Source organism: Protobothrops mucrosquamatus, unplaced genomic scaffold, assembly GCF_001527695.2.
Source record: "Protobothrops mucrosquamatus isolate PMUCROS unplaced genomic scaffold, P.Mucros_1.0 scaffold479, whole genome shotgun sequence".
NCBI lineage: Eukaryota > Metazoa > Chordata > Lepidosauria > Squamata > Viperidae > Protobothrops > Protobothrops mucrosquamatus.
In genome coordinates this window covers 623,577-630,100 of record NW_015386799.1, presented here as the reverse complement: position 1 = coordinate 630,100, position 6,524 = coordinate 623,577, and positions in this window count along the sequence as shown.

Below are 6,524 nucleotides of genomic sequence, written 5' to 3'. Positions count from 1 at the left end.
GAACATAGCCCATAATTCATACATAAATAAAACGGGGGCTGGATGTGACTTTTTCTTTTTCCTAAAAAAGTCCCTATAACCTGTCAAGATGAAATGGTAACAGGCAGGTGGTTTTCCAAGGATTGTGGCTTTGGGATGCTATAGTGGTCGGATTGGAGGGGAAAGGTTGAATACAGGTAGTCCTTGATTCACAACCTCCACTGAGCCCAAAATTTCCATTGCTAAATGAGACAGTTAAGTGAGTTTTGTCCCATTTTATGACCCTTCTTGCCACAGTTGTTAAGTGAGTCCACTACAGTTGTCAAGTCAGCAACCTGGATGTTTAGTGAATCTGGCTTTCCCATTGACTTTGCTTGTCAGAAGGTCACAAAAGGGGATCATGTGACCCCCGGGACAGTGCAACCGTCATAAATATGAGTCAGTTGTTAAGCAGCTGAATTTTGGTCACGTGACCGTGGGGATGCTGCAGCAGTCGTAAGCGTGAAAAACGTTCATAAATCACTTTTTTCAGTGCCATTTTAACTTGAAATGGTCACTAAACAACAGTTTGTAAAGATTCATTCTGTCTGGTGCCTGTACGGGGAGACTTCGATGGCAGCTTGAATACTGGTGCCACAAAGCTGGTTGAGGCAAGAATTCCTAGCCAAGGGGAGACTGACCACCCGAAAGGACTGTAAAACGACAAGGATTCAAAGAAAATGACCAGCTTTGCTCCAGTTTCTAGTAAACAAGAGCAGAGTCAGAAATATAAGAATTCCTCTCCTCAGATCAGCTAGCCTGAGAACAACCAGGTTCAGAGCCAGTCCTGAAGTGATGCAAAACCCTGGTGTGTAACTGTACATTCTGTCCAACGTTACTGTGAACCGAACAAGCAACTACAATTAGATATATATAACTCACTGCCCTCATGCTCTGAATGGGTGGTCAGAGCCTTTGTTTGATCACCAGATCTTCTCTCACTCCAGAATCAGAGGTGGCCTTTCAATACATTGGCTTTATGTGTTTTACACTCCATTATGTCTTGAACATAATATGAATCATATATATGTATATATCTATATCTATATCTATATCTATATCTATATCTAGATAGATAGATAGATAGATAGATAGATAGATAGATAGATAGATAGATAGATAGATAGATAGATATAGATATACAGTAGATATAGACATAGACATAGACATAGACATAGACATAGACATAGACATAGATAGATAGATAGATAGATAGATAGATAGATAGATAGATAGATAGATAGATAGATAGATAGATAGATAGATAGATACAGTAGACAGACAGACAGACAGACAGACAGACAGACAGACAGACATAGATATAGATATATAGATATAGGCAGTGCTTTTTTTCTAAAAAAAAAAAAAGATGCTGGAACTCACACACGTCATACAACCCGCCTTGCCTACCCTACAAGGTTCCATCCAAAAAAGGTGCCGGAACTCCGTTCTGGGCGTTCTATGAGAAAAAAAAGCCCTGAATATAGATATAGATATATTTAAAGGAAAAAATATTATTACAGTAGAATTCTGGCCTTTGGGATGCATCTGATTCTCCTTCCACCACGAGGGCCCCTTGTCAGCATTTTCTCTGTGCGTCTTTCAATAATTGAAGTGTACACCGAGTAAGAGATTTAGGTTCATGATGATTTCAGCTATACTGTATATAATGAAGGCTTAGCAAAATGAGGTTGCCATAATAACATACTAAGTTAGTGCCAAAAGGCACAGTAATCACTATTAAGTTCCTCCTCCTGTAAGTTCACTGTTCTCTAGGGAGATTGTCCGGAAGGGCACAGGGCCTCCTGTTTGAGCAAGGGGTTGGACTAGAAGACCTCCAAGGTCTCTTATAACTCTGCTATTCTGTTAGTCTGAGATGCGCGTGAAGGGATTTTATTGTGCTTATGATTTTATTGTGCTTAAGCTTGACATTAGCAGTGTTATCTTGTAGCCACTTTATATATTTTTTTTTATATGCAAGCAGCCGTATAGATAGAAGCAAGTGTCTTATGTATATTGAAAAAGTAAATGTCTCGTGCTAAATACACAGGAGATTGCTTAAGTGAAAGGAGCAAGGTAAGGTTCAGCGGTCCAAGAAATAGGGAGGGGGGGCGGTGAGTTAGCCTGGATTGATGTGTATGAGCCACCATCTTGGAATTTGTTTTTCTGTGCTTCCTTGCTCCTGGTACAGAGACCGAGATCTCTTTGTTCTGGAAAAAAGTATAAAAGGTGGGAGAAAGCTCTCCTGGCCATTGCCTTCATCCCTCTAAGCCAGGGGTCTTCAACCTTGGTCCCTTTACGACTTGTGGACTTCAACTCCCAGAATTCCTCAGCCAGCAGGGCTGGCTGAGGAATTCTGGGAATTGAAGTCCACAAGTCGTAAAGGGGCCAAGGTTGGGGACCTCTGCTCTAAGCAGCCACGAAGAGGGAGAAGGTCACCCAGCTCCGTTTTGAGTTGTCTTCTTGCTGAAACCTCGGCTCAGGAGTTTCTTTGGCTCTTCAAAATCCCTGAGTAGCCCAGAGGAGTTTGCGAGGCTAGGTGGGAAACCTTCCATGTGATTTGGAGTGGTAAAAGAATCTTCACGTCCAATGATGCTGGCTTTCAGTGAGTTTTTCACAGACACGGAGGGGAAGTTTGAGAGACTAATTTAAAAAAAAAAAAAGATAAAGCTAATGTTAATTGTGCCATTGCCAATTTTGCCAAGTTTTAAACAAGATTTCCCGGCCTACTCTGAGCAAAAAAAAAAAAAATGACAATCAGCTTTAGTGATTGGTTGGGTAGCTTTCTGGAGACCTTTGCTTGGCATTGGTGTTTGTAGGAAAGGTGAGACAGCTGACCTTTGATAGGATGCCAAGGGAGGAGGCCTGTCATCTCCTTGGGAATTCTGATGGCTTTGTGACCTCACCCCTGCAGGCTAAACTGTCAGTTATTGTCAGTTGGCACTTAGCAGTTATCAGAGTGAAGATGCTTTCCAAGAGGTAAGCCGGTTTTTCAGAAGGGCTCCTGAACCTCCCTCTTTTTTTAACCAACTTTCAGGGGGGTAAATGAGGGTGAGGATGAGAGTGAAGTTGAGGATCAGGATAAGAAGGACAGTCAGAGCGATGGAAAGAGAGGAAGATGGAAAGAGAGGAAGATGGAAAGGAGGAAGGCAGATGGAGGAAAGAGGAGAGAGAGGGGAAGGGGAAGGGAGAAGGGGAAGGAAAAGAGCAAAAAGCAGAAGAAAAGGGAGAGATGGAAAGAGGAGGAGGGGGAGGGGAAGGGAGAAGGGGAAGGAAAAGAGAGCAAAAAGCAGAAGAAAAGGGAGAGATGGAAAGGGGAGGAGGGGGAGGGAAAGCGATGGGGAGATGGGGAGGGGGAGAGTAGAGAGAAAGAGGGGGGAAAGAGGTGTAGGTGGATAGGGAGGGGGAGATAGACCATGAGAGGGTCAAGGAGAGGAAGGGAGGGGAAAGGGGAGAGGGAGATGGACCAAGTGAAAGAGGGAGAAAGGGAGGAGAAAGGAGGGAGAAAGGGAGGTCGGGGAAGAGGGAGAGGGGAAGCGAAAGGCCAGAAGAGATGATGAGAGAGACTGGAAGGGAGAAGGACAGGAAGGGGAGGGGAAGAGGATGGAGGAAGAGGAAAGGGGTGAGAGTAAAGGAGAGGGGGAGGAGGAGGAAGACAAGGATGAAGATGGAGAGTGGGGTGGGGAAAGATATCTGAAGGAAGAAGGGTAAAAAAGGAAAGTGGATATGAGGGAGAGAGTGAGGGAGTGGGAGCTAGAGAGAAGGAAAGGGAGAGGGATAAAGGGGAGGGACCATGAGGGGATCAGGGTGAGGAGGGAGAGAAAGGGAGGGAAAGAGATTGGGGAGAGTGAAGGCAGAGGGGAGGGGGAGGGGGAGAGAAGAGGGAGAGGAAAATGACAAGTGAAGGAGACAAGGAGGGGAGAGTAAAGGAATGGCAGGGGGAGAGGGGGATAGGGAGGGGGAGATAGACCATGACGGGGTTTGGGGAGAGGAGAGGGAGTGAAAGGAATGGGGGGTAAGCACAGAAGGAGATGCTTGGGTAAGGGAGGATAACAGGGAGGGGGGATAGGGACCCAGAAGGGGACAGGGAGGGAAAGAGGGAGGAAGAGAAAGAGGGTGGGGGGGAGAAGGGCAAGGGAAGGGGAGGGAAGGGGATGGGAGAGAGAAGAGGTGGAAAAGAGGGAGAGTGGAGGAGATATAGAGGGGGAGAGAGGGAGATAAATGGTGACAGGTTTGTGGAGAGGAGAGGGAGAGGAAGGAAGGATGAGCGGGGAGGAGAGCTGGACAGGGAAAGGAGGGGAATGGAACTGAAAGGGGGACAGGGAGGGGAGGAGGGGAAAGGGGAGGGGAAGGGGATGGAGATGAGGGGAAGTGGTGAGGGAGGGAAGGGAATGGAGAGGGGGAGAGGAGATGGACCATGAGGTGGTTGGGGAGAGGGGAGGAAGAGGGGAGGGGACAGGAAAGGGAGGGGAACTTGGAGGGGAAGATGAAAGAACAGGAGAGGAAGGGTGGGGATAAGGGAAGGGGAAGGAGAAGAATGGGGAGGGGAAGGGGAAGGAGAGAGGGAGGGAAGGAAGGGAAGCAGAAGGAGAGATGGGAAGGTGGAGTGGGCTGGAGAGGAGAGAGGAGGGGGAACGGGGTTGGGGAAGGGACAAGTGAATGGGAAGGAGGAGAAAGGAATGGGGGAGAGGGAGATGCTAGGAGGGGGAGGGGAGAGAGTTGAGGGAAGGGGAGAGGAGGGGATGTCTTTTTCTGCATCTCTGAAGAGCGACTGATAGCCTTCTTGGGCTTCCTACAGCGCCACCAGGACCTCCAGGTGACTGCACAGAGGGAATATGGCTTTGAATGACATCAGAGAAGCCCCTCCCCTCTTGTGTACACCCCCCCCCCCAGCTCTTTGCCACATTTGAACCCCAGGGTCCCAGGCCAGCCAAAAACAGAGACATACTCCTCTAAGCGGACAAGATCCAGAGCCACTCAACAGTGGGCAGGAGAAACCATGTCATGCTGGCCCAGGATACCCAGGAGTGATGCCCTGCCTGGCCTTTCTCTGTGTTTTGTGCCACATGGGATGGTAGTTTTGCATTTTTCATGAACAGACATCTTCCCACATGAAAGGCAGAAGCCACAGGCCACCAAGAATGGGCCACCAGGCTGCCCAGCCATGCTAAACCTGAGAAAGCCACATGCTTATGAAGGGTCAACAAGTGGCCATTGTGAATGGCCGGTTGTTGAGGGAAGGAAGTTGTTGTGTGCCTACTTGTAAAGCCACCAGCTGGTGCACACTCCCTTTCTGGACTGGCCTGCTGACAAATGGATACTCCTCGGGGTCTCTCCTGCTCCTGGCCTCTCCTTCTACCCCTTCTTTCCTGGCAGGAGGATCTGGTCTCAGTTGTGGCATTAAGAAGGATGTTCAGGCAAGTGTGGCCACTTGGCTGCCAAGATACGGGTGGGAGAGGAGAAAATCATGTCCACCCCAACTCTCTTGTCCAGAGTCTGAGCTCTTTCTCGGTTGCCCTCTCCTCACAGAACATCTCCAAGGTGTCCATGGTCCTGCTTAATGGGCATCAGGTGGAAGACCTTCCTGTGCCACCTGCCAGGCACCAAGGCCTTCCCCAATTCCCAGGTTTGGTATGCCACAAGAGTCTGTAAGAGCCTCCACCCCCAAGCCACTTCATCTCCACAGGGGGCTCACGGGGGGGGCGAGGGGGAGGAGACTAACTGACAGTCTTTGGAAGGCTGGTCTTGGAAAGGGGAAGCTGAACTAGGGCTGGTCTTGGAAAGGGGAGGCTGAGCTAGCTGGATGTTCTTCCACGTCCCATTATTTTCCTCCGGTCAAGACTCAAGAGGCACAAGAGCAAGTCGAGGAGCAGTACGACTCTCGCTATGAGGCAATTCTCCCTCTTCAAGGAGAAGGAAGGTTTGGCAATGTGTCCAGTCAGACGTGTCATGCCCAAGTACAGGCCGGTGTGGGGGGGAGGAATTCTCACTTGGGAAGCCTGGCCAGGCTGGCCAGCTCAAGCACAAGAGCCCCATGGACTGCTGGAAAGACCTTCATGGCTTAGAACAGTGATGGCGAACCTTTTAGAGACCAAGTGCCCAAACTGCAACCCAAAACCCACTTATGCATCGTCGGGTGCCGGGTGGGTGTGGCCCATTGGGTGGGCATGGCCCATTGGATGGGTGTGGCTACAGTGGTAATGGCAGACTGGGTGGGACTAAAAAGTTCAATCAATTAATTCCAACTTTGCCAGATCTTTTTTTTCCCCCTGCAAGAAGTTGAAATTGACTGATTGATTCAGCCTTTTTTTTTTTTTTTTTGCACATGGCGGCAAAGGCCTAAAGCGAAAAGGTTTTATAAAACCCAGCTGAAGGCCTAGGACTGGGGCGACTGTGCGTGCCCACAGAGAGAGCTCTGAGTGTCGCCTCTGGCACCCGTGCCATAGGTTCGCCACCACTGGCTTAGAAAACAACATAACAACACTGGCAGAACCTTTCCAAGCAAT